Genomic DNA, 27,585 nt, shown 5'->3' with positions numbered 1-27,585 from the left:
TTATAAGTGCTTCCCTTTCTGACATTCAGAACTGTATCTCTTTTTAGGAATTATATGAAAGCTCACAGTTTCTTCTGTTTTTCTCCCAATTAACCTCTTCTTTCCTTAAAAATGCCCACTAACTCCCATTGTGACACATGAGAGTGGTTTTTGACCCTGAAAGAAACAAAGCTATACATGTTTTAATAATTCAAGATATTTGTGAAGATGTTTAAAGATGTGGATTAATATCCATATCTGGATAACAACTGTGGCTATTTTTACTTGACATAGAATAATTTCACCATTATTTCTAACATAAAAAATATTTATTTGTTCTTTAAAAATTATGTAAGCCATCTCAATTTATGCCAAGTAGACATCTACAGAAACAGATTTCTGGCAAAGAACTGGAATTGACACAGTGTTTCATTTTCCAAATATTATTCAGATGCTGACCATTCAGATACCAAACAAATTTGCCACCCGATATCTTCACATAAAGTTTTCTTCAACATTATCTTAAATTTATCCAGAAATTTTACTGTGGGTAAGCAATGTATAACTTTTATGAATCTTGCTTTTGGCATTTCTATACCTATTTGCAGAATTGATCAGTGTACCCCACCTTCTCCACCTAACACCAACAAACTTAAGAGAAACCTGTTTCATATTCTAATAATCACATTTCCAAGTCGAAGGAAAGAGACACTCTAGAGAATGTGCCTGAGCATTCTGGACTGCTGAAGTTTCTTTACAGAATGTTTAGTTCTCAGAAATTCCTGCAATATTTGATGTGTTTATCATGAGGCAATTACTAATGTAAAAGTATCTCTTGTACTAACTTAGAAAAATCTCCCAAGGTTATCTACAAATTCTAGCCACATCAAGAACTCATTGCCATTGAATGACATTTTCAAAATCAGTTCAAATAAAGTAGAAAGAGGCTGCAAATACATTTTCTCATTTGAATGTGTATTCGAATTTATTAGTCTTTTCTTTTTAGACACTCCTTGACGCTCCACTCCCATTTCCTTTATTTTATTTGCTTTATTTTTTGTTTGTTGCTCCCTCTGTCTCCAGCACCTATTCCTGATTAAAAGAAAAACATTAACATGTAGAACTGGAGGTAGACAAAGCCCATCTCATACAAAGCTAAGGACACCTGAGGACTAGAAAATAGTTATGTTAAAGAGACAAGAGGATTACAGTTTTTGGCATTCTGTCTCAAGCTCCCTTTTAGGGGAACACAACAACATTTATGACATTTCCACTCAATATCCTTGACTGTGTTCAGTTCAATCCCTTTCTTAAAAACCTTTGAAATAAGTTTCCAGCATATGATCTTTCAAGCAGGTTAACTTAGAACAACTACTGCTAAATTTCCCTGCAAAATAAAGACTCAATGTAAGAAGTTGAAAATTATAACCTGTGTGAAGTTTCAAAAGAAGTCTTTTTTCAGAAGATAAAATATAAATGTACAGATATCAAACAACAGTCATACACAACCATGCACTGCCAATGAATGAAGAGCAAATAGATCCTATGAGGCACTAATTCATGTTATGTATTAGTCATGTTATGTATGTGTCATAACTCGCTTCTCTGTCCCTTTGTTAAGACAGTTATCTTCAAATATCCTAGCTTAATGGGCAGTGAGCAGAATTTGCAAGCATAACCAGTTCCACTGTGTGAAAATGTACCACAGCAATGTCCAGAGCCAACCCAGAACAGCCGGTTGTAACCCACAAGACATAAAAGTCAAAAGTGACTCTGTAGATCGTTTAGAAAAAGAGGCAAAAGTTTCCATCTGTCAAGTAGGAAGTGTCCTTATGGATCTGGCTCCTCTCTTCATTCACAAAATAGAGGTGAAGTTTAAAATGCCCCTGTCAATTACAAGTAATTCTCTTCCAATCTACTGTTACACACCGAGAGCTGGGATCCAGCTGCTCTGAAGCCCTTGCTATGTCCCACGGTGCAGAGAGCAGTGTTGGCAACAGTGGCTTGGCTCTCTGATTTTATTAAATTAAACCTCCTCTTACCTCGACTTCCTTGTTCTTCTCTTTGTTTCTGCCCATTGAATTTCTCCCATTGCTGGCAGTCTCCCGTGCTGGGATTATGGAAATCTGGTGGAGGGGCATATTGGCAGGGCTGCAGGTGGCCAATCCCTGATTGGATGCCTTATCTCTTCACTCGCCCTGAGTAGCCCACCTGCACAATTGTTCATATCCTTGCTTTGCCAAGCTCAGGTCTAAACAAAAAGGGGAAAAATAGTGTTTGAGACACTGTGCAGCAGAGGCCAGAGTCTTCTGGTCAAAATGTTAAACACATTGAAAGGGGAGTTACAAGAAATGCGAGAGCAAATAATCCAGGGAGTACTGCATTCTCCAAAGGACGATTTACTGCAAGTCATAATGGAACTGCTTTGTCACTGGAGCACCCCCTCTCCCCTAAGAGCATTGTGGGAGACAATTCAATTTCTATGGTACCTAATAACTGTCATGGAAACCAAGGAAACCTAGGTCTCACAGGCCCTTATTAGCAACTGCTTCCTTTAATGGCACAGACTCCCAGATTTGCAGCGGCTGCCACTTCTGCTTTTGTTTCTCCTCTGATTCCCCAGGAGTCCACTAAGCACCCAGAGACACTGCATCTTGCTGACTAGGTAAATAAGCAGACGGCTGAAAAGCTTAGTGTCCTATTTGGAGCCAAATCTCTTCCTTGAGAAGCGCAGTTAGCTGGCTGTGTCCTTCATGCATCTACAATAATCTGCTTAGGTCAAAGGATCTGCCTTCAAGTGAAGAGCATCGCATGAGATCGAATGAGGTGTTGAGAGAGAGAGAGAGACAGAAGAGGAGACCTGGAGCAATTGCAGATGTCTTTTTCTGGATGGTTGTAAAGAGGGTTAACCATTCACTGCACCTTTCTTACTGAAACATCAGCAACAGGAGTCAGAAGGCATCAGGTAGTCTGAAGCACAGAGCTCTATACTACTCATTTCAGCTTTATTGCAACTTCTGTGCTCCCTGAAATATATGTTAGAATTAGTAGCAGCTTCTCCTTGCTTTTCCAGAAAGGAAGCAGACTTTACTATTACTGTCCTCTCAATAGTTACACAGTTTGGAAGAAATAAATGGTTAATCAGAACTTCTGCTTTGTACATTTCTAAAAAATTCCTTTTAAAGCATTCTACTGTCTCGGTGAAGTAAATTCTTAAATTACATTAACTTTGTAAAAATAACTTTCCTGCATGATTATTCCCTCTTTTTCAAGGTGTTTGGCACTCTGTCTTTAAAAGGACAGAATTTTCTCTTCTCATTTTGATATGTACATTGTACATTTTCTGGATATTGTGAATAGATCAGATCTCCCACCATTGTTTGTGTTTGTTCACCCTAAATGAAGCATAATTCAGAAAGTTCCTTGTTTTTATATACTCAAGTACTGCTTATAAGTTAGAATTTGTCCCTAATCACAGAGATCTTCAAAGTGATTGTTAATTGCAATTCATTTCTACCTGTCTTTGTTGTATACAGCAATAAAAGCATTTCCATTATGACATTACAAGTTGTTTCAACTCAGGATAGAAATAAAATGTGGAAAAAGATCTGTACTGTTGTTGGCAATAAAGCCAAAAACAATATAGGTAAAGATTGGATTAACATCTTCAACTTAAATATTCACACTGAAATAAACACTTCAATGTATTTATAAGTTTGGTCCAAATATGTTTTCATTTCAACCTAAATTAGCCACCTGCCCATGGTTCTAACCCCTACCATCCATCAAGATCATCTGGGGAGATTTTATAATGCATAGATCCCTCATAGATACATTTTCAGGAGGGCTGCAGTGGAGACAAGAAGACTACAGTTCTGAAGTGGACAGTTAAAAAAAAATTGCAGATGTTTCTGATACAAACCAATTTTGAGAACCATTCCAGTGTATCACTAAAATAAGCTCAGCACAACAAGTTCATTAAAGTTCATATAGAGGCAAATCTCTTGCTTCAAATAGTTAAAAAAAATAGGTGCCTCAAACCTGGCATTTGTTCATCATCACACTTAAGCTTACAGAATGTATTTGTGACATACAAGAGCTTTAATGAAAAGACTAAAAAGCCAACCTTTGCCACAAATGCCGTGTCTACAGTTAAAATTAAGAATTCTTAAATTTTCTGTGGCTTAATGTTCACATCTGTGACCTGTGTGAGAAGTTCCTTACTTTAATAATTTTTAATCCCTCTATCTAGAAGGACTGTCTTAATTAAGAGAATGCTGGAAATAGAAGTCTGTAAATCTAACGATGTGTGACAAATACTAAAATTCAAATTATGAAGCTCTTTAGACAAGTAATATTGTCAGTGTTTACATCCATGGAAAGTTCCCTGAAAAGCCAAGGCAGCTTTCCAGATAAATTCAGACTTCGGTAGTTTTGCTTAAAATATTCATTAAAGTTATAGGAAAGAAGATTTTTAGCTTGAATTAACTAAATGGCTGTCTTAATCCTTTACCTCATTATGCATATGAGGTTATTCTTTGTTTGCTATGAGATTTTTCAGAAATCAGATTTTAATTTTGAGTTAATTTGATGTATGTGGTTGAGTTATTTCAGTTAGCTTTCTCTTATCCTAAAATTTAAAATATAAATTAAATTTCTGGAAAAGTGTATTTATTTCTTAGAGTATTTTACACAGTAAACAAGAAGAGGTTTGTTATATCGTTTTAAGCAAATGTTTTAGCAATAACTTAAGAAAAATTAATAGTCAATCTGTTTAATAAATATTTACCTAATATTGTATTAGGTATTGCCACAAATTGAACTTCTAAAATTTTCCAACTGTATCAGGGGAAAAACATGCTTTTAATACTTTGGACATTCTAATACTTGCTGCCTTGGAACACTGAATACACATCAGCTAATGTCAATGTTTTGCATTTACCTAATACCTTTCCTCAATCAGATTCCATAGTGCTCTGCCAACTAGAAACAATCAGAAATCTCTGCGGTGACTCATTACGTAACAAACCCAAACTAAGAAAACTGTTGTGGAATGCATTTCTCCTATGGGAGCACAGTCCATCTTGTGTAGTAATTAAACCCTGTGGAGTCACAAGGAGCAATGGACCCAGCAACTGGGCACGGACAGACACTGGCCAGAATAATCGTGGATTCAGGAATCATTCAGCTCATCTGCTTCTACATATGTGATCACATTACGTGATCCAGATTTTTAAACTTGATTTTTGTGGAAACCAGGGACTATAATTAATGTTGAACTTATCCTGGAATATTCGCTTTTCACTGAATACTTTTTCCATATACATGTCTAAATTGTATTTGTTTTGCTTCCACATTCTGGCTTCCAGCCCTCAGCTCTGGGGACAGTTTCCTCATTCCTGCCTCTGGCTCCAAAATTTGGCATTTTTATTTATTAACTCTAATACTCAGACCTCAGTTTTCCCCCAAGAGATTCTGATTTGGTGCTGTTCCTTATTCTCAGTGGCCTACATTGTCTCTAGTTTAAAAGGTAAACGAGGCAAAATATGCAACTCTGGTAGCATAAGACCAGCTCGATCTTTGCCAGCTGCAACAACAACAACAACAACAAATAGGCCTCCAAAGCATTTATTTTGATTGCAATTAATCAAGAAAGGAAACCCAGTGTTAGGCCAAGACAAGGAACCGAGTAAACATCTGCTAACACATTAAATGGACAGACTGAAAATTCAATTCGATAAACATTTATTAAGCATCTTCTGTGTTATCTGAACCATGCTAGGAATTAATGGGCAGCAGGTAATGTATAAAATTATGTGGCACAATATCTGTAATCAAAGAGTTTGTTGTGTCATTAGGGAAATAAGATTTAAGGAGGTAAGTCAATTAAAAAAATATGCAGCATATGGCAATTAATATTTGAAAGATAATATAGAATACCGAAAGTAAATATCAAAGAAAGTCTGAGCAACAATAAATAATATGAGATCTAAATACATAAAGAAAGTCTTAAGGAGGAATTGAGGCCTCTATTGGGCTTGGTAGACATAAAGTGATTAAATCATTTCAAGGCACAGAGATGGTGTGAGATTGGCATATGAGAGTTCAGGATGCTATTTTAAATAACATAGAAAATTTGTTTAAGATTATTAATTGGTTTAAGCCATATACAGTTATGAGGATCACCACTTGAAAGGAGAGAGGAAGGAAACCAGACCACGGACCTGGCAGAAAGAAAAAGCCTGTAAGTAATATAAAATTATATTAATTATAAAATATAAAATCATATTAATTATAAAATATAAAATTATATTTTATATTTATATTTATAAAATTATAAATACATTGATACAAGACAGAAAGGTAATAAAGATAAGAACTTTAAGTTATTTCTGAAAATAGAAACAAGGTACACTGAGTTGGCAAAAGAATATTTCATTACAAATCCCTGGTGAAAGGGAGGAAACCTGGTTTGAGTGGGTTTTCAAAGCGTCATTGCAAAGGGTGTCAAATGGCCACTGTCAAAGATTACTGGGAAGAACATATGGATAAGCTATCAGGGCACAAAGAATTTACGTTATCTTGTAAAGGAGAGGGAGAAGAAACTTGAATTTAAAGGTATTGTTACTAGGGAAATTCTGAAGTATACAGTTACGTATTAATTGGAGAGTTAGGGAGCAACGCAAGCTAGCAAAACAAGCTTAGTGGAAATAATGAGTGGGAGTATAAAACAGAAAAATAATTAAAATTTCTGGTTATGTGTTTATTAAAAAATCTACATGTAATAAAGCATTTCTAAAATGCTTGTATGTTTTTTATGGGTTTTGTCTGATTATTGGAACCCAATTGTGATTACATTTAGTATGTGCAAGTGTCTTCTGTAATTACAACATCTTTTTAATGTAAGCATTCTGTCTCTGAAGACCTTTCAGAAGCAACTGGATGATCAGCTTTCAATACCAAATACAGTATAATGGATCAGATGAACTCTTGAGATCTTTGATTCTATTCTCTTGAAATTATTTTTCCAAATTTTGACCACATATACTTTCTGAAGTTGATGCAGATTACAACATAGCCAAGACATTCATTTCAGTCTGTTGGAGAATCCATAGCAATCACCACAATCACATAATATGTGTGATAATTACAGCATGCCCTGAAGAGTCAGTTATACTAGTTTATATGATTTATTTTATGCTCGTGACAAAAGAATATCATCACAAACTGAGTCTCTCAAATAACACCATGGGACTGATTTTTGCTCCTTTCTAATTTTTGAGAGAGTAAAAAGAATCATTTTATTAAATCCTCTTTTTAAAAAGGTAACATGTTAGAAGTAATCAAAATACCTAAGGAAGGTACATGGGTATTAATAATTAGCTTGTGAAAATAATTTAGGGTTAAAATCAAATTTCTATATTCTGTTTTACTTTGTTGAAAAGACATATGGAATTAAAATTTTGTTTAAAAATAAGATTTATTTTGGCAAATAAAGTTAGACTCAGCCTTATTCTCCAAGTAAATAAATGTACAAGCTAATCTTTGTTAATGTTCTCTGTAGCTTTCAAAATATTAGTAAATCTAGCTGAACAAGGCGCAAAAATAGAAAAAAACAGTTTCAGACCGCCAATATGTATTTCTTCACTTATCTTCACAGTCATCCCAAAAGGGGGAACTGGAATCATGGCAGAAGGTCTTTAATTACTGCTTGCCTCAGAACCTGTCCACTCTTATTGCTGAAGAATAAGAGAGAAAATGTGTGTGTGTGCGTGTGTGTGCGTGTGTGTGTCTGTGTGTGTCTGTGTGTGGTGGGGAGGAAGCATTCTCACACATAGCTTTAAGGCTCCTTCCCCTTCCATATTCTGGAACTTCACTGTCAGTATCTCTGAGGTCCTCATAAACCCTGGTATTCTCAAGCCTAGTGGCACAGTTTCTCTAAGCCATTCCATGACTTAAAGATGGAAGTAGTAGTTTCCTCTTATAAGTGTCGAAATTCTAACTTAATGCATCAGAGAATTAAAAACTAAATTTAACAAAGCACTTCCTGTATGATATTAAGGTTCGAGCAAAGGAGACCTGGACCTAACATTCCTAATGTAGCGCGCGCGCGCACGCACACACACACACACACACACACACACACACACCCCCAAATGACATTATTTTGGATTCCTGAAGTTTGTCTAGATGTAGAGATATATGTATCTGCTCAAATATTATTTTTATTCCTTACAATGAAATATCTTACTAGTTTTTCAAGGAAAAACACCCTCAAACTGTGATTTTCTATTTTACACAGAAGACTTCTGTGACTAAATGTGCAGGGCTTTTCCCCCCGCCCCACCCCACATACCAAACAAACAAGCAATTCTGCAGCAGACACCAGCTGGGTGTCACCCAAATTCAGTTCTACCTGGAGATAGTATCAGATCCCACAGGTTCAGGGCTCAGTCTCACCAGACTGTCCCCCAACCTTCAGACATTAGTCACAAGTCCAGGCTCCTGGAACTTCTGACTTCAAATTGGGGTTCTCGCAACTTCCCTCTTAGGTTCAATGAGTTTGCTAGAGTGGCTCACAGAATTCAGGGAAATATTCAGGTGTATGAGTTTACTACAGAGGATACAGATGAAGAGGTGCATAGGGCAAAGCATGTGAGAAGGGGTGCTGAGTTTACATGTCACCCCCAGCCAGGAAGCTCCACATGTTCGGCCATCCATAAGTTCTCTGTATTCAGTCCTTCTGGGTTTTTATGATATGATTGATTAAACCACTAGCTGATGTCATCATTTTAACTTTCGCTCTCTCCCTCCTCCTTGGAGGAAGGGTTGTGCTAAAAAGTCTCAACCCTCTATAATCCTGCTTGGTCTCTCTGAGTGAACAGGCTTCATCCTGAAGCTACCTAGGGGCTGCCGGTCATCAGTCAACTCATTAGTATACAAAAAAGACATCACTTTGGCAATTCTAAGGATTTTAGGAGTTGTATGCTAGGAAAGGGGTCAAAGACCAAATATGTATTTCACAATATCACAAGTCTTCATTTAGTTTAAGGGGAAAATGGCATCATGGAATTTTATATTTCAAAGGCAAATTATAAAGCACCCTACCATTTGACGACCAGTTTAAGTCCTGCGAGACTGAATGTTTTGATATCATTGAAGGCTAGTAGATGGCAGAAACAATGTAGAAAAATTTCCTGATCCAGAGACCCCTGCTCTTTTGTCAATTTCTGACCCAATTTGATGAGTATAAAGCATAGGTATGCTTTAACTAAAAACCAACAATCTAACAAGTACATTTGTTTACATGTTGTTTAGTTACTTTTTACTACTGGGAATAGTTCTGAAAGGAATATATTTTATAATATAATTCTGAATTACATGCATAGCCTCTTTGGAAACTATATTTTACTAAGTTTTTTATATCTGATTCAATTTTTTATTATTCAAGGAATAATAAAGTTTGAGGGCTGACTTTTTTTCATCATATTTTTATTCTCATGGTCCACTGACTATGAAAAATGGCAGGGATAATTAACCTAACATTAGTAATGTTATTATTTTTGGGGATGAGTGATACTTATGACGAATAATTTTTATAATATAATTAGTAACTTGGAAAGTGCTAGAGGAAAAATGGGTCAAAATTCAGAAAGTCAATGTATATATTCTTCTTTCTATAGCTGGTGGATTTTAATAATGAAAGAACTATTGCTATAAAATTATAATTTGTATTTTCTGCTGCTGAATATGCTATATTCCTAAAGTTCCAAAACAACCAGCAGACTTACGAAATTTGGTTAAAATAATTGTCCTGGTAACTACGTATGGGCATAGCCAAATGTCATTATTTGTGTTCTTGGAAGAATAAAGATGTAATTAGCTGACTATAGAAATATTGATTTTCATTTGTTGTTTATAGATATGTATTCGTATATTTTTAGCCAAATCTGATTCAACCTTAAAATGGCATCAACCTTCCCCACCAATTCCTACACAAACTCCTATAGATATTATCTTCAATTTAGAATGGTCTTATTAGGTCTACATATGTCTATGGTATTTCACCCAGAACTCTTCTCAGTCCAACGTAAAAGTTATTAGAGTATATGTTAAATTGGGAAATTTAACAAACATACATACACACATGGAGAACATGATGTGAAGACTGGAGTTACTCTCCCACAAGCCAAGGAACTACCAGAAGCTAGGTCCTAAAAGATGCTTCCCTAGTGCTTTCAGAGTGAGCATGGCTGTATCAGCACTTTGATTTGGACTTCTAGCCTCCAGAACCATGACAATATATTTCTATTGTTTTTGGTACTTTGTTACAGCAGTCTTAGGAAGCTAAAACACTTCCACAGACAGGTCCATTGATTCACTGTTACTGTTAACCCTCTGCATAACATTCAGATGATACCAATGGGCATCAAATCCAAGGGACACAGCCAAGATAGAAAGAAAAGACAGAGGATGACATAGTGAGGGCCAAGAGCAGAGAAAAGCAAAGCCTCAAAGTAGTCTGAGAATGAAGAATATGTACCAGTGTTTGTATTTTATAAGTGTTACCCTGCATGTTGGTTACAGGGGGCTTGAAGGAGCCATTTGAGGCTAAAAAACAGTATGGGAGCAGGTGGTAAATAATCAAAGGCAAATGGTAATCCAGGTGTATTTTGAAACACTAGAACATATACTCCCTAACTCTTGAACATAGTCCAACAGTTAGAGGTCCATCTGAGTCAGTATAAGAAAGGTAATTATGACAATTTTAGCTCTGTGAAAATAAACAAGGGCTGCTCTTGTAGTACCAAACTTTAATGTTCAAGTAGGGAGATATACAACCACTTATTGAGACAATTAATAAATTAATTCAAAAGTCTTTTTAAAGACTGGGTTTAATAATTTCTGAAGTACCCTTTAATTTGAGGTTTCTGTGACATTAGATATTGTGCTTACTCTTTGTACGTAGGTTTCTTGTAAAGAAATGGTCCCTTATATAGAGAAACCTTGTACAGTAATATATTTTACTAAAGAGAACTCTATATGAATAGACAAGGAGTATGCTGTTGTTGATGGTTTACCATAAAGAAAAGCAGAAACACCGAAGAAAAAGGTAAAGGAGATAATAGGTGTCCAATCTTATCAAAGAAGAAGACTTAAATAATCAGCTTCTGACAAAAAAAAAAAGAGTAAGATATAATGGTCTAGTTATTGACTATTTGATTTTCCATTACACATTTGTTATCTATAATTTTAAGTGATTGCCTTAAATACACACACACACACACGCACATGTAGATTCTACATGTAAAATGTCTAAAAAAAGATGTAAGTAACAAAAGAGATTCCTAATAGGTACTAAAAATTGTTTTATTACCCTAAGAAAATTTCACAGAGAAAAAAACATTCAATAAAAAGGTGAGAGGGCATAAAATAAATTATAAAATATAATATAATATTTGAAAATAAGTTATTGAATATTTAAAAGTAAGTACCATTACAACTACTCTATAAGAAAAAAAATCTGAAGATTTATCAGATATTATATCATTTTTATAGACTATTCTCTATCTATACTAGGCCTCTAAAGTCTCATACATTAGAGCATTGTAACAGTCATTCAGATTTTTAAAAACTTTGAACAATATTAATAATCATGTAGATCTTTCAATACTCTAAAGCAGTAAAGTTCTGGTGTGTTCATATTATTTTATATAAATAGCATTAATAGTCATGTTAATTAATATTAGCACAGGAGTACTATGTTAATATTTTGATTAAATACATGAGATAATGGCTATTGAGCTAATTAGCATATTTATTACCTCATGCTAATTTGTTGTAAGGAAAATTATAATCTACTCTCAGCAATTTTCAAGAATACAACATATTGTTATTAACTATAGACACCATCGTGTACAAAATAGATCTCTTCAATCTAACTAAAATTTGATATCCTTTGACCAACATCTCCACAACTTTATCCTCCTACCCTCGGTAACCATCATTCTACTCTCTGCTTCTATGAGTTTAACTTTGTTAGATTTCACATACAAGTGAGATTATGCATCATTTATCTTAATGTTCTCCAGCTTCATCTGTGATGTTGCAAATGACAGGATTTTTTCTTTTTTCAAAGGCTGAATCATTATTCCGTTGTCTATATTTACCACATTTTCTTTATCTATTCATGCACTGATGGACACTTAGGTTGATTTCATATCTTAACTATTGTGAATAGTGCTGTAATAAACATGGGAGTGCAGATATCTCTTAGACATAGTGATTTCATTTCCTTTGGAGATAAAACAAATAGATTGCTAGATCATATGGTAGTTACATTTTTAAATTTTTAAGGACGATCCCTCCTGTTTTTCCTAGGACTGCACTAATTTACATTCCCAGCAACAGTATGCAAGGGTTCCCTTTTCTGAACATCTTCTCCAACATGTGTATTCCTTCATCTTTTTGGTAATTATCATTCTAAAAGACGTGAGGTGATCTCCCATTAGCCATTACCCAGTGTATATATGTTTCAAAACACGTTGTACTTTATAAATAGATATTATTTTGGTTAAAAAAAACACACACACACACACACAAGAAATGAAAATAATGCATGTAAACTCCTTGGTACATGGCTTGTCAAAGAAAAAGTGCTAATAGTTAACCACTCATATTTGAAGCTTAAAATTACCTAATAAAGGCTTTAATCATTTTAAAAGTACTTATCTTGCAAAAAAAGATGGATATTAAATATTTTAAAAATAACGATTGAGTATATTTCTTGACACTCTACTTAAGAGTATTCAAACTCACAGTAAAACTCAGTATCTTTTATGTAAAGAGAATTATTTCCACTAGTTGATTAAATATAGAGACACACATCAAATAGCACTTTTCAAAAAAATAGGAGTTATAAAAAAGCTAAATACCTCACATCAAAACTATAGTTTAAAAGATGCAATTTTTCATAATTGGAGTGTTATAGTATCATTATAAATTTGAATTATTGTATTGAAGAAAATAAAAATGGCAACAGCAATTGCTACTTATTGAACTTATTGAACCAATTACTTGGTTCAATAACTACTTGGTTCAACTGGAACTTATTGAACCAAGCTACTTATTGAACCAACTCATATCTGCCAAATAATGCATTATGCATTTTATATATATACATATATAATTATAATATAATTATGTATAATATATTATATAATATATAAATATATATATATATAAAAAATTTAATTTGTCCCCCAACACAATCTTCCTAGGCATGTTTATTATCTCCATTTAACAGAGAAGGAAACTGAAGCTCTGAGAGTTACATAACTCGCCCAAGGTCCCACATATAGTAAATGACTGATTGATATAAGATTACATTTAACTCTGTCTGATACCAATTTCGTAACAACGTGTTAATAAAGAGTTCTGATGTATAGAATGCAGATCAAATATGATATTAATTGTGTGAGGTGATAATCAGACTGATCCTGGATCCCTGATTACGCTGCCCTTGAAATCCATGCCACAAAGCCAAGTGGGCAATGTATGTGGTATTATTAGAATGTTCTTCTGGTTTTGATAAAAATAACACCCAGATCAAGGCACTCTGTAGTAGTTTTTGCTTTCATGGAATTGGGCAAAATGAGTAAACCTATCATAAGTTTCTATACTATTTGGCCATTTTCCCAAGAATAAGTAGTCACTAGAGTACTAATAGGTCAAAAATCTAAAAGACTAACTTTAAAATAATTGAAAAAAAATGAAACATAGATATGCTACATAATATTTTAGGCCATATTATGATTTCTTGAAAGTCTTCATAGAGGGCAGTTGCCAGGGATGCCAGAAAACAAAATTAATTTACTACCCTCAAATCTTTTTAGGTTTTGGATGGAAAATTCAATAAAATATTCAGTAAATACAAATATATGAGAAAAGAGAAAGATTTAGAGAAAGAACGAGAGAGACTGAGAAACTGCAAACTTTAAGATACTTAAAAAGAATAAGCTGGATTATTTGGGTTAGAACATTTGCTGATACAATTACTGAGTTAGATAGAATGTAATTATTTTTAAGTCACTGTGGAGGTTACATTAAAGAAGAAGGAACACTTGAGCAAAGTACTAAGAAGTACTTATCCACACAATGAAAAATATCTATACTTCGTTTGAAAATAAATTCTGAACTATGACTCTATTGTGAATATTTTACATAATTTTAAATTTGACAGCTTTAAACCACCTAATAAAATGTTTACTATTACATGGAATAGAAACAATGATTACTGTTGTTTCTAATAAAGCAATGAAAACATAGACCTCTGTTTAGAATTTTTAATTATTTGGTGATGTTTAGTCATTAAGAAAGACTGCAATTGTCCAAGGATCATTTTTCTAAAAGTAGCTACTATTAGCAAATGAATAAGAAATTTTAAAATGTGATGGACATTTAGACAATATTAAAATTATTGTATAAAGCTTTCTACTTCAGAACAGATCATTTAATGTAGCCACAATCATATTATCCAATAGTCTACTTTTCCTTTTTAAAAAGAGGTTAATATATAATTTACCCTTTAAATTAATTCCAAATAAAGAAAACCATCCATTAGATAGTGTCTGTAGGGGAATAATTACTAGAAAAATACTTAGTAACTTCACTTGTGGCCTATATATCAATAATTTAAAAGCATGTGGTTAGATTAGATAAGTGTAAAGCACATAGATACATCATGACTCCTACTAGGCACTCAAAAACGTTAGGTTACAAACACCTAGGAACAGAATGGAAATCATAAAATCAGATAATAATACAAGAGACAAGATAAATACCACAGAAAAGGAAGCAGTAGGAGGTTAAAAATTAAGGTTGGAAGATTTGTTCCTCTATTGTTTTCAGGCCTTTTCACACTGTATGCAACTGTAGTTATAAAGTACTATAAAACTAGACAAATTATATGAAACAAATGTTTTTAGGCATTGGACAATAGGCAGCACAGACACATGATTCCTGAAAGGGGGAAACAAGAAGGTAATTCCTACAATATTCCAGCTTTCTGCCTAGAGGCAATTACTTGACTTGTTGCAGAGAAGGAGTCAAAAAGCAGTGCCTGGTTGTCTGTTTCATTAAGGAGATAAAGATTAAGGTGGAGAGTAATAGAGATGCATGGAATTCACACAGCAAAGAACCAGAGAGAAAGGAGCTATAGATAGAAAGCTCCTGAAATCCCTATAACTGTCCTGTTGAGTCTTTGCCTGCACGCTAATTTGCATGGTTATGACGGGAAACTCCACAAATAAAGAAGGAAAAAAATAACTACTTGAGAGTTTCAGACAAAACAAACCTCAGAGTTTACACAGACTTCACGTTTTAGCAAATGAGAGAGAAGATAACTTATAGAATCAAAAGATATTCAGCAGAGATCCCCAGAACACTCATGCCTTATAATAAATGATCTTCTAGACTCTCCCTAAATAAAAATTAAAGCAAGTCTCTAAAGGAAGACATTAAACCTCAAGTAAACTGGCTGTTTACCAAAACAACTTACACTTTATAAGGAAAGATAACAAAATCCAGATTCTCAACAACAGAATATTCACAATATCTGGCATTGAATAAAACATGACTAGATATATAAAGAAGAAGAAAATGTAATTCTAACCTTAATCACGATTAAGGTCAGTGATGTCATAGAGTCCAAAAATAGAGATGATTAAATTAGCAGACAAGCAACTACAACAGCTATTATATTTAAAAAATTAACTTAAAAATCAATTTATGGAAAAAAATAAATGGAAAATATAAAAAAGAACATGGAACTTTTGATATTAAAAAATACCGTATTTGAAATAAAAATTCACTAAGTGAATGTAAAATCAAATTAGATGTTACAGAAAAAGATAAGTGAACTTGAAAACATAACAATAGATTATATCCAAACCATAGCACAAAAAAAGCCTTAAAAAAAAAGTGAATGAGTAACACGTGGGGAAAATCAAGACGTTAAACGTACATATAACTGGAGTACAAGAAGTAGAGAAAAGAGAGGAAGGAATAGGAAAATACATTGAAAAAATCGTGTTTGAAAATTTTCTAAGATGTATGATAATTAAATCCACTGATCCAAGAAGCCCATTAAATCCCGAACTTAAGAAACATAAAGAAAATCAGATACAAGTATACCAAATTCAAGTTTCTGGAAATGTTTAACTAAAAGAAAATCTTAAATAATGCTGGTGAGAAAAAGGCCTGTTTCATAGAAGAGAAGAAAAATAAGAATCCCACCAACTTATCTTCAGTACATCTGAAAGAAAAAAGCCTGTCAGGTATGAATTAAACACGAATGAAAACATTCTTCAAAAATGAAACCAAAATTAACTCTACTAACACATGTAATAATACCAAATTTATGTTAGCATTGCTGAACTACAAAAAATGTTCAAGGAAATTATTCAGGCAGAAGGAAAGAATGAGAGGAGGAATAAGGAAAAATCCCAATGTAAAGGTCTTAGATGTAAAATAGCATGATGTATACTATCTGTGCAATATGGTATAAAGACAGAGGGCAATCAGTTAAATATTAATAATTAAATAATGGAAATCACCATAAAAAATTAAAAAGATATTGCTAATAAGCCAAAGATGGCAATACAACTAAATCCTAAATATAATCCAAAATAAGTCATAAAGAAGGGGAAAACAAAAACAAAAAGAACAAGTAAAAAATACAGCAGGATAACAGATTTCATATCAAAAGTCTTACATTTATGTTAAATGTAAACAGTATAAACACACCAATTCAAGGCAGAAATTGTCAGATTGTATAAATAAAGCAGAAGCAAACTATATGTAGTCAACAAAAAAGTACTTCAAATGTAAGTACACACATAAGTAAAATGTAAAATTATTTAAAGAGAAATATCATGTAAACACTATTTAAAACAAACTAGAATTCAGAAAAACAAATAGTACTAGAAACAAAGAAGCACATTTCATTATGTTAAAATAATGAGGTACCATCTCACCAGTCAGAATGGCAATTATTAAAAAGTCAAGAAACAATGAATGCTGGTGAGACTACGGAGAAATAGGAACACTTTTACACTGCTAGTAGGAATGTAAATTAGTTCAACCATTGTGGAAGACAGTGTGGTGATGCCCCAAGGATCCGGAACCAGAGATACCATTTGATCCAGCAATCTCATTACTAGGTATATAATGAAAGGAATATAAATCATTCTATTATGAAGATACATACATGTGTATGTTTATCACAGCACTATTCACAATAGCAAAGACATGGAATCAACCCAAATGCCCATCAATGATAAACTGGATAAAGAAAATGTGGTATATATACACCATGGAATACTACACAGCCATAAAAAGGAATGAGATCATGTCCTTTGCAGGGACATGGATGGAGGTGGAAGTCATTATTCTCAGCAAACTAACACAGGAACAGAAAACCAAACACTGCATGTGTTCACTCATAATTGGGAGCTGAACAATGAGAAAATATAGACACAGGAAGGGGAACAACATACATTGGGGCCTGTTGAGGACTGTGGGGAGAAATATCAGGATAAATAGCTAATGCATGTGAAGCTTAAAACCTAAGTGATGGGTTCATAGGTTTAGCAAACCACCATGGCACACGTTTGCATATATGTGTGTGTGTTGGTGTGTATATACATACACACACATATATATGCATATACATATATACGTATACGTGTGTATATGTGTGTGTGTGTATATATATACACACGTATCTTAGATAACAAATAGAAAAATAGAAAGAAACCAGGGCAAACACACAAACACACACACACACGCACACACACACAGAACTGAAAGAAGTGAACAAATCTATAGTTACAGTTCACGATTTCAAAACTTAACTTTCTGGAATTGATGGAGAAAGCAAAAACAAGGATAATCTATAAAACCCACAAGTAAAATCAAGCACTCAGACAAACCCAGAATATCCTACTACTGTAATTGTGGTGTGCAATCCACTTATAATTCTAGGATGAAGCCCATACATAAATCTATCAAAAACAATAATAGCTATAGCAACAAGTAAAGAGATAGATAATATACAAATATGTAAGTTGAGACAAGCAAAAGTCAAAACGTGGAGGAGATAAAGTTAACATGTAGAATTTCTTTCTCTGTGTGTGTGTGTGTGTGTGTGTGTGTGTGTGTGTGCGCGTATGTTTGCCCTGCTTTCTTTCTATTTTTCTATTTGTGATCTAAGATAAGTTGTCTTCTCTTTAAAATAACTTGCTATATATATAGAATTATTTTTGTAAGCCTTATGGCAACCACAGCACAAAAACTTATAATGGATTCACTAAAAATAAAAAGCAACAAATTATACTACAAGAAAAAAATCACTTATCCACAAAGGAAGAGAGTAAGAAGGAGGAAAAACAGAGTCGCATAACAGCCAGAAAACAGGCTACAAAACGGCAGAAGTACTCACTCTATCAATAACACTTATCAATAATAACTCTGAATGTAAATAGTCTCGATTCTCCAATCGAAAGGCATATAGTGGCTGAATGAATTTTAAAAAACAGGACCCAACTACATGCTTCATTCAAGAAACACACTTTACCTATAAAGATGCATATAGGCTGAAAGTAAAGGAGTAATACAAGATACTCCATGCAACTGGAAACCAATAAAGAGCAGAAGTAGTTATACTAATATCAGATAAAACAGACTATAAATCTAAGTTTATAAAAAGAGGAGAATAAGTTCATTACATAATCATAAAGGGGTCAATTCAACAACAGAATATAACAGTCATAAATATGTGTGCACTCAACACCAAAGGTCACAAGTATGCAAAGTAAACAGGAACAGATCTAAAGGGAGAAATAGAATGCAAAACAATAATAGTAGGCAACTTTAGCACCACACTCTCAGTAATGGACAAATCATCTAGACAGAAAATAAAAAGAGAAACAATGGGATAAAACTACATGCTAGATAAAATAGACCTAATTGGCATTTACATAACATTTCAGCCAACTGCTGCAGAATATTAATTATTTTCATCACTACATGGATCAACCTCCTGAACAGACCATATCTTAGGCAAAAATACAAGTCTGAACAAATACAAAAAAGCAGAAATCGTATCAAGTATCTTTTCTGACCACAATGGAATAAAACTAGAAATCAATAATAAGAGGAACTCGGGAAATAGACAAACATACAAAATTTAAACAACATACTTCTGAAGAATCAACGAGTCAATCGAGAAGTTAAGAAGTATATTTAAACATTTCTTGAAACAAATGAAAAGGAATATAACATACCAAAATATATGGGATATGGCAAAAACAGTATGAAGAGAGATTATAGCAAGAAACACCTGTATCAAAAAAGTTGAACAATTTCAAATAAACTACTTAATGATGTACCTCAAGGAATAAAAAGCAAATTAGTAGAAGTAAAGAAGTAATACATACTCTATAGAGAAGAAATAAATGAAATTGAGACCAAAAAGTACAAAAGCCAAATGAAACATAAACACGATGTTTGGAAAAAATTTAAAAAGTGGTGAGCCTTCAGCTAGACTAAGAATAAAGGAGAGAAGACTCAAATAAATAATATCAAAAACAAAAAAGAATATCTAAAAACTGAGACCTCAGTAACACAAATAATCATTAGATACTATTATGAGCAACAACACACCAATAATTTAGAAAACCTAAAATAAATAAATTCCTGTACACATACAACCTATGAAGATTTAATCATGAAAAAAGAGAAAACTTCAATCAATTAAGAAATAATAAAATTGAGCCTGACTTTTTAATGATCGCCATTCTAACTGGTGTGAGATGGTATCTCATTGTGGTTTTCATTTGCATTTCTCTGATGGCCAGTGATGATGAGCATTTTTTCATGTGTCTGTTGGCTGTATGAATGGCTTCTTTTGAGAAATGTCTGTTCATATCCTTTGCCCACTTTTTGATGGGGTTGTTTGTTTTTTTCTTGTAAATTTGTTTGAGTTCTTTGTAGGTTCTGGATATTAGCCCTTTGTCAGATGAGTAGATTGCAAAAATTCTCTCCCATTCTGTAGGTTGCTGTTCACTCTGATGGTAGTTTCTTTTGCTGTGCAGAAGCTCTTTAGTTTAATGAGATCCCATTTTTGTCAATTTTGGCTTTTGCTGCCGTTGCTTTTGGTGTTTTAGACATGAAGTCTTTGCCCATGCCTATGTCCTGAATGGTACTACCTAGGTTTTCCTCTAGGATTTTTATGGTATTAGGTCTAACATTTAAGTCTCTAATCCATCTTGAATTAATTTTCGTATAAGGAGTAAGGAAAGGATCCAGTTTCAGCTTTCTACTTATGGCTAGCCAATTTTCCCAGCACCATTTATTAAATAGGGAATCCTTTCCCCATTTCTTGTTTCTCTCAGGTTTGTCAAAGATCAAATGGCTGTAGATGTGTGGTATTATTTCAGAGGATGTGGAGAAATAGGAACACTTTTACACTGTTGGTGGGATTGTAAACTAGTTCAACCATTATGGAAAACAGTATGGCGATTCCTCAAGGATCTAGAACTAGATGTACCATATGACCCAGCCATCCCATTACTGGGTATATACCCAAAGGATTATAAATTATGCTGCTATAAAGACACATGCACACGTATGTTTATTGCAGCACTATTCACAATAGCAAAGACTTGGAATCAACCCAAATGTCCATCAGTGACAGATTGGATTAAGAAAATGTGGCACATATACACCATGGAATACTATGCAGCCATAAAAAAGGATAAGTTTGAGTCCTTTGTAGGGACTTGGATGCAGCTGGAATCCATCATTCTTAGCAAACTATCACAAGAACAGAAAACCAAACACCGCATGTTCTCACTCATAGGTGAGAACTGAACAATGAGATCACTCGGACTCAGGAAGGGGAACATCACACACCGGGGCCTATCATGGGGAGGGGGGAGGGGGGGGAGGGATTGCATTGGGAGTTATACCTGATGTAAATGACGAGTTGATGGGTGCAGCACAGCAACATGGCACAAGTATACATATGTAACAAACTTGCACGTTATGCACATGTACCCTACAACTTAAAGTATAATAATAATAAATAAATTTAAAAAAAATAAAAAATAAAAATAAAAATAAAAATAAAATAAAATAAAAAAAATAACAAAATAAATAAAATTGAGCCACAATAACATGTCTCTCATCAAATAAAAGTCCAGGACCTGATAACTTCCCTGCTGAATTTTACCAAGCATTTAAAAAATTAATGCAAATTCTACTCAAACTCTTTTTAAAAATTAAAGAGGTGGAAATATTTCTAAGCTCATCTCTCAAGGCCAACATTACACTGATACCAAAAGCAGATGAAGATACAATGAAGAAGTAAAACTAAGGGCCAATATCACTGATTAACATAGATGCAAAGTTCTCAACCAAATACTACCAAACTGAAATCAACAACATGTTAAAAAATCATTCACTATGATCAAGTGGGATTCATCCAGAAATGCAAGGATGGTTTAACTTACACAAATCCATAAACATGATATATCACATTAACAGAATCAAGAAAAATCAAACCATGTGATTATTGCAATAGATGCTGAAAAGCATTTGACAAAATTCAACATCCCTTAATGACAAAAAAAAAAAAAAAAAAAAAAAAAACCCTCATCACAATGGGTATGGAAGAAATATGCCCCAAAATAAGAAAGTCCATATATAACAGCTACCATCATACTGAATGGAGAAAAACTGAAAGACTTCATTTTACGGTTTGGAACAATACAAGGATGCCTACCTTTACCACTTCTGTTCAACAAATACTGAAAGTACTGGACAGAGCAATTACGCAAGAGAAAAAAAATAATGAACATCTGCATTTGAAAGAAGTCAAATTATCCTTGTTTGAATATAGTATTTTAGCTTTAGAAAAACCTAAACACTCCATCAAAAAACCTTTTTTTTTTTTTTTGAGACGAAGTCTTGCTCTGTCATGCAGGCTGGAGTGCAGTGGCACAATCTCAGCCCACTGCAACCTCTGCCTCCCGGGTTCAAGCGATTCTCCTGCCTCAGCCTCCCAAGTAGCTGGGACTACAGGAGCATGCTACCATGCCCAGCATTTTTTTTTTTTTTTGTATTTTTAGTAGAGATGGGGTTTCTCCATGTTAGTCAGAATGGTCTCAATCTCTTGACCTCGTGATCCACTGGCCTCAGCCTCCCAAAGTACCAGATTACAGGCCTGAGCTAAAAACTCATGCCAAAAACTCTGTGGCCAGCCAAAAGCTCTTAAAACTGATAAACAAATTCAGTAAAGTTGCAGGATACAAAATAAACAATAAAATCAGAAACATTTCTATGTTGTAGTAGCAATCAATCAGGAAAAGATATATATATCCCATTTATATTACCTACAGAAAAAATAAAATACCTAGGAATAAACTTAAAGTAATGAAAGACCTATATAAGGAAAACTATAAAACATTAATGAAAGAAACTTAAGACACAAAAATATGAAAAGATATTTCATGTTCATGATTTAGAAGAATTAATATTTTTAAAATAATAATACTACCCAAAGCAATCTACAGATTAAATGCAATCCCTAGTCTAATACCAATGTTATCATTCACAGAAATAGAAAAAATAATCCTAAAATTTATATGAAGCACAAAAGACATCAAATAGCCAAAGCAATCCAGAGCAAAAAGAACTTGGAAACATCATACTATCTGCCTTCAAAATTTACTACAAAGCTGTAGTAACCACAACATGGTATTTGCATAAAAACAGACACATAGACCAATGGAACAGAATGAAAAACCCAGATATAAATCCACAAATTTATAGCCAACTCATTTTTAACAAAGTTGCCAAAAATACGCAATGGTGAAAGCAAAGTCTTTTCAATAAATGATGCTAATAAAAACCTGGATAATGACATGCAGGAGAATAAAACTAGACCCCTATTCTCAAACCATGCCCCAAATTCAAATAAAAATGGATGGAAGATTTAAATCTAAAATCTGAAACTATGAAGCTACTACAAAAAAAAAAAAAAAATCTTTGGGAACAGAGTCCTAGACATTGGTGTGGGCAAAGATTTTTTGTGTAAGACCTCAAAACCACAGTCAATAAAACCAAAAATTGACAAATGAAATCATATCAAGCTAAAAATCTTCTGCACAGCAAAGGATACAATCAACAAACTGAAGAGACAACCCACAGATGGTGAGAAAATGTTTGCAAACTATATACCTGACAAGTTGTTAATAACCAGAATATATGAAAAGCTCAAACAACTCAATAGAAAAAAAAGTAACTCAATTAAAAACTGGGCAAAAGACCTGAACACACATTTCTGCAAAAGAAACATATACATGGCCAATAGATATCTTTAAAAATGCTCAATGTCAATAACCATCAGAAAAACACAAGTGAGCATGAAAATGAGATACAATATATCAAAATGAGATACAAATATCATCTCATCCCAGTTACAATGGCTTATATCAAAGAGACAGTTAATAACAGATGCTGGCAGGTTGTGAGGAATGGAAATCACTTGTACACTGTTGGTGAGAATGTATATTAGTACAGCTATTACAGAGTCAGTATGAAGGTTCCCCCAAAAAACTAAAAATAGCACCTTCAATAGGAACCAGAAAGTCATGTGAGGTATCACAGTACCTGGTTTGAACATAATATCGAGGAGAGAGGTACTGAAGAGAGTGGGTAAGACACTCTTGCAATGCCTACAACACACCTACCCTAACTCTAGGCCGCACAGATGGAGAGAAAATGTGTGTTTTGAGGGGAGGGAGAGCAACGTGAGTGTGGAGCACTTCACTGGAACTCACTGCTGCCTTGTCACAGCAGAACACAGCACAGGGCCGAATTCTGATAGCGCTCATGGCGGGAGCACATCTAGACCAGCCCTGGGCCAGAGGGAAATTTCTTACACCAGCGGGAAAAACCTGAGTCCTAGCTAGCTTCACCACTAGCTGATGGAATTGGCCTGGGTCCCAGAATAAATGTAAGTGGCAGTCAGGACACAAGGACCACAGTCCTAAGGCAAGTCCTGTTGCTGCACTGGTTTTGTAGGCAGGGGACTTGGGGTGCAACACCAACTGTGGTGTCCAAATGAATGCCTGTGTCACCCCTCCCACAACTCCAGGCACTGCAGCCTCAGTAAAGATTCCTTCTGCTTGACAGAAGGTGAGGGCAGAGTACAGAAGACTGCATCTTGCAACTTGGGTGCCACCTGAGCCAAAGTAAAATGAAGCATCAGGAAGATTCTTGAAACCCCAGATTCCAGGTCTTTGCTCCTGGATGGTGCTTATAGATCCACCTCTGGTCAGGAGGGATTCCACTGCCTTGATAATAAGGACTCAGCTGAATTAACCAACTGCTGACTAAAGTGGTCTTGGGCTTTGGCTAAATAGAAGCAGCAGCAGCAGCCAGGCAATTGTGGCCACAGGCTTTGAGTGAGTCCCAGTATTTTGTGCTCTATAAAAATCTGGGTGTGACCCTGAACAGTGCCAGTTATGGTGGACATGAGAGTGCCCATATCACCCTTTTCCCAATTTCAGATAGCCCAGGGCCAAGAGAGACTCCTTTTGATTGGGGAAAAGACAGTGAGAGACTTTTGTCTTGTGACACAGGGAATTCTCCCTTATCTTACCCAAGTTCACCAAGGCAGTGTCTATAGAAGGCTGCAGGATTTGCACCATTCATGAGCTTATGGAGCCCCCTAGTGCTGAAATGTTGCAGTGACCACAGGCTTTGGTCACAACACTCACTCCCCTTGGAATTTGTAAAAAGCCCTCTCAAGGGTACAAACAAGTCCAGACTGTGAAAATAAGTTTAAATATATAAGTCTTCCATGCCCAGACATCAGTGAATGCCCTCAAGCACCAAGATCATCCAGGAAAATATGATCTCACTAAATACACAAAATAAGGCACTAGCAACCGATAATGAAGTGATGGAGATATGTGACCTTTCAGACAGGGGATTCAAAATTGTTGTATTAAGGAAGTTCAATAAATGTTAAGATAACGCAGAGAATGAACTCAAAATTCTATCACAAAAATTGAACAAAGGATTGAAATAATTTAAAAATTCAAGCAGGCATTCTGGAGTTTAGAAATACAATTGAGAAACATAAAAATGCATCAGAGTCTCAACTGCAGCACTGATCAAGCAAGAAAGAATTACTGAGCTCAAAGATAGGTTATATCAATATAGACAATTAGAGGAGAAAAAAGAAAAAAGGATAAAGGAGAATAAAGAATGACTAAAAAAATCTAGAAAATAGCCTCAAAAGGACAAATATAGGAGTTATTGGCCTTAAGGAGAATGGAAAGGGAAAGAAAGTTTATTCAAAGAAATAATAACAGAAAATCTTCTAAAACTTGGGAAAGATGTGAATATTCAAGTACAAGAATATTTTAAAAATCCAATAAATTTAACCCAAATAAGATTACCTCAAGACATGTAATAAACTCTCAAAGGTCAAAGATACAGAAAGGATCCTAAAAGTAGCAAAGAGGAGGAGGAAAGAAGAAGAAGAAGAAGAAGAAGAAGAAGAAGAAGAAGAAGAAGAAGAAGAAGAAGAAGAAGAAGAAGGAGAAGAAAGAGAGAAGAGAAGAAGAAGAAAGAGAAGAAGAAGAAGAAGAAGAAGAAGAAGAAGAAGAAGAAGAAGAAGAAGAAGAAGAAGACGAAGAAGAAAGAAGAAGAAGAAGAGGAAGGAGGAGGAGGAGGAGGAGGGGAGGGAAGAGAAGAAGAGGAAGAAGAAGAGAAGAAGAAGAAGAAGAAGAAAGAAGAAGAAGAAGAAGAAGAAGAAGAAGAAGAAGAAGAAGAAGAAGAAGAAGAAGAAGAAGAAGAAGAAAACATATAAATGAGTTCTGATGTGTCTAGCAGCAGAAACTGTACAGGTCACGAGGAAGTGGGATGACAAAGTCAAAGTGCTGATGGAAAAAAAAGTCTTTCAACCTAGAATATTACATTAATCAAAGTTATCCTTCAAACACAAACTAGAAAGAAAGACTTTCCTAGACAAACAAAACCTGAGAAATTTGTCAACACCAGACTTGCCTTAAAAGACATGCTAACGGGAGGCCAGGCATGGTGGCTCACACCTGTAATCCCAGCATTTCAGGAGGCCAAGGCAGGTAGATCACGAGGTCAAGAGATCAAAACCATCTTGGCCAAAATGGTGAAACCCCATCTCTACTAAAAATACAAAAAAAAAATTGCTGGGCATGGTGGTGTGCCTCTGTAGTCCCAGCTACTCGGGAGGCTGAGGGAGGAGAATTGCTGTAACCTGGGTGGCAGAGGTTGCAGTGAGCCAAGATCGCACCACTGCACTCCAGCCTGAAGAGAGAGTGTGACTGCATCTCAAAAAAAAAAAAAAAAAAAAAAAAAAAAAAAAAGAGAGAAAACAAAAAGTCAAAAAAATGAGGACAGGGTGGAATAAAAAAGTGTAGAAGTTTTTAATTTTCTCTTTGTTTTTTTGTTTGCTTTTTTCCCTTTCTTTGTAACTAGAGTTAAGCTGTCATTGGTTCAAACTAATTTGTATAAAATGTTATTTGCAAGGCTTATGGTAACCACAAAACAAAAACTTATAACAGATACATAAAAATAAAAAGCAAGGAATAACATACTAGAGGAGAAAAACACTTTTACAAAAAAGAAGACAGGAAGGAAGAAAGGACCACCCAAACAACCACAAAACAGATAACACGATGGCAGTAGTAGTAAGTCTTTACCTATCAGTAATAACAATGAATATAAATGGACTAAATTATTCAAAAGACATAGAGAGGTGGAACCAATAAAAAACATGACCCAAATATATGATGCTTACAAGAAACTCACCTCCTATAAAAACACATATAGATTGAAATTCAAAGAATGGAAAAATATACATTCCATGGAAATGTAAACTAAAAAGAGCAGGAGTAGCTATAATTACATCAGATAAAATATATTTCAAGAAAAAAACTGAAAATGGTCTTTATGTAATGATAAAGGGATTGATACAGCAAGGTAATATAACAGTTATAAATATACATGCATCCAATGCTGGAGCACTCAGATATATAAAGCAAATATTATTAGAGCTAAAGAGAGAGAGAGATCCCAATACCATAATAGATTGAGGCTTCAACATCCATTTTCAGCATTGGACAGATCATCTTGACAGAAAATCAACAAAGAGACATCAGACTTAAGATTTACTACAGACCAAATGGACCTAGTAGACATGATCTGATTTCAAAGTATACTACAAAGCCATAGAAAACAAAACAATATGGTACTAGAATAAAAACAGATGCCTCAAACAATGGAACAGAATAGATAATACAGTTATAAATCTATCCATTATGGTTGTCTCATTTTTGACAAAGGTGCCAAGGACATACAATGGGTAAAGCACAGTATCTCCAATAAATAGTGCTAGAAAAAATTGGATATCCGTATGCAGAACAATGAAACTAGACCCTTATCTCTCACCATGTATAAAAATCAAGTAAAAATGGATTAAAGACTTAC

The 27,585-nt window shown here is 34.4% G+C and overlaps 1 protein-coding gene across 3 annotated transcripts in view; it reads right to left on the bottom strand.

Annotated features, from left to right (window-relative positions):
* MARCHF1 (membrane associated ring-CH-type finger 1) overlaps positions 1-27,585 on the bottom strand; it is an 828,885-nt gene that overhangs the window by 439,969 nt on the left and 361,331 nt on the right. The window contains exon 1 of one of the 3 annotated variants that reach the window (XM_050791812.1): positions 2,022-2,113. The exons of the other annotated variants lie outside the window; for them this stretch is intronic. The gene's annotated coding sequence lies outside the window, so the exon portion shown is untranslated. Of the gene's footprint in view, positions 1-2,021; positions 2,114-27,585 lie in introns of those variants that run through there. 3 annotated transcript variants of the gene reach the window in all.

This window comes from Macaca thibetana, chromosome 5 (assembly GCF_024542745.1).
Source record: "Macaca thibetana thibetana isolate TM-01 chromosome 5, ASM2454274v1, whole genome shotgun sequence".
Lineage (NCBI taxonomy): Eukaryota > Metazoa > Chordata > Mammalia > Primates > Cercopithecidae > Macaca > Macaca thibetana.
Note: the sequence above shows the minus strand (reverse complement) of the source record. Positions and strands in the feature narration are given on the sequence as shown.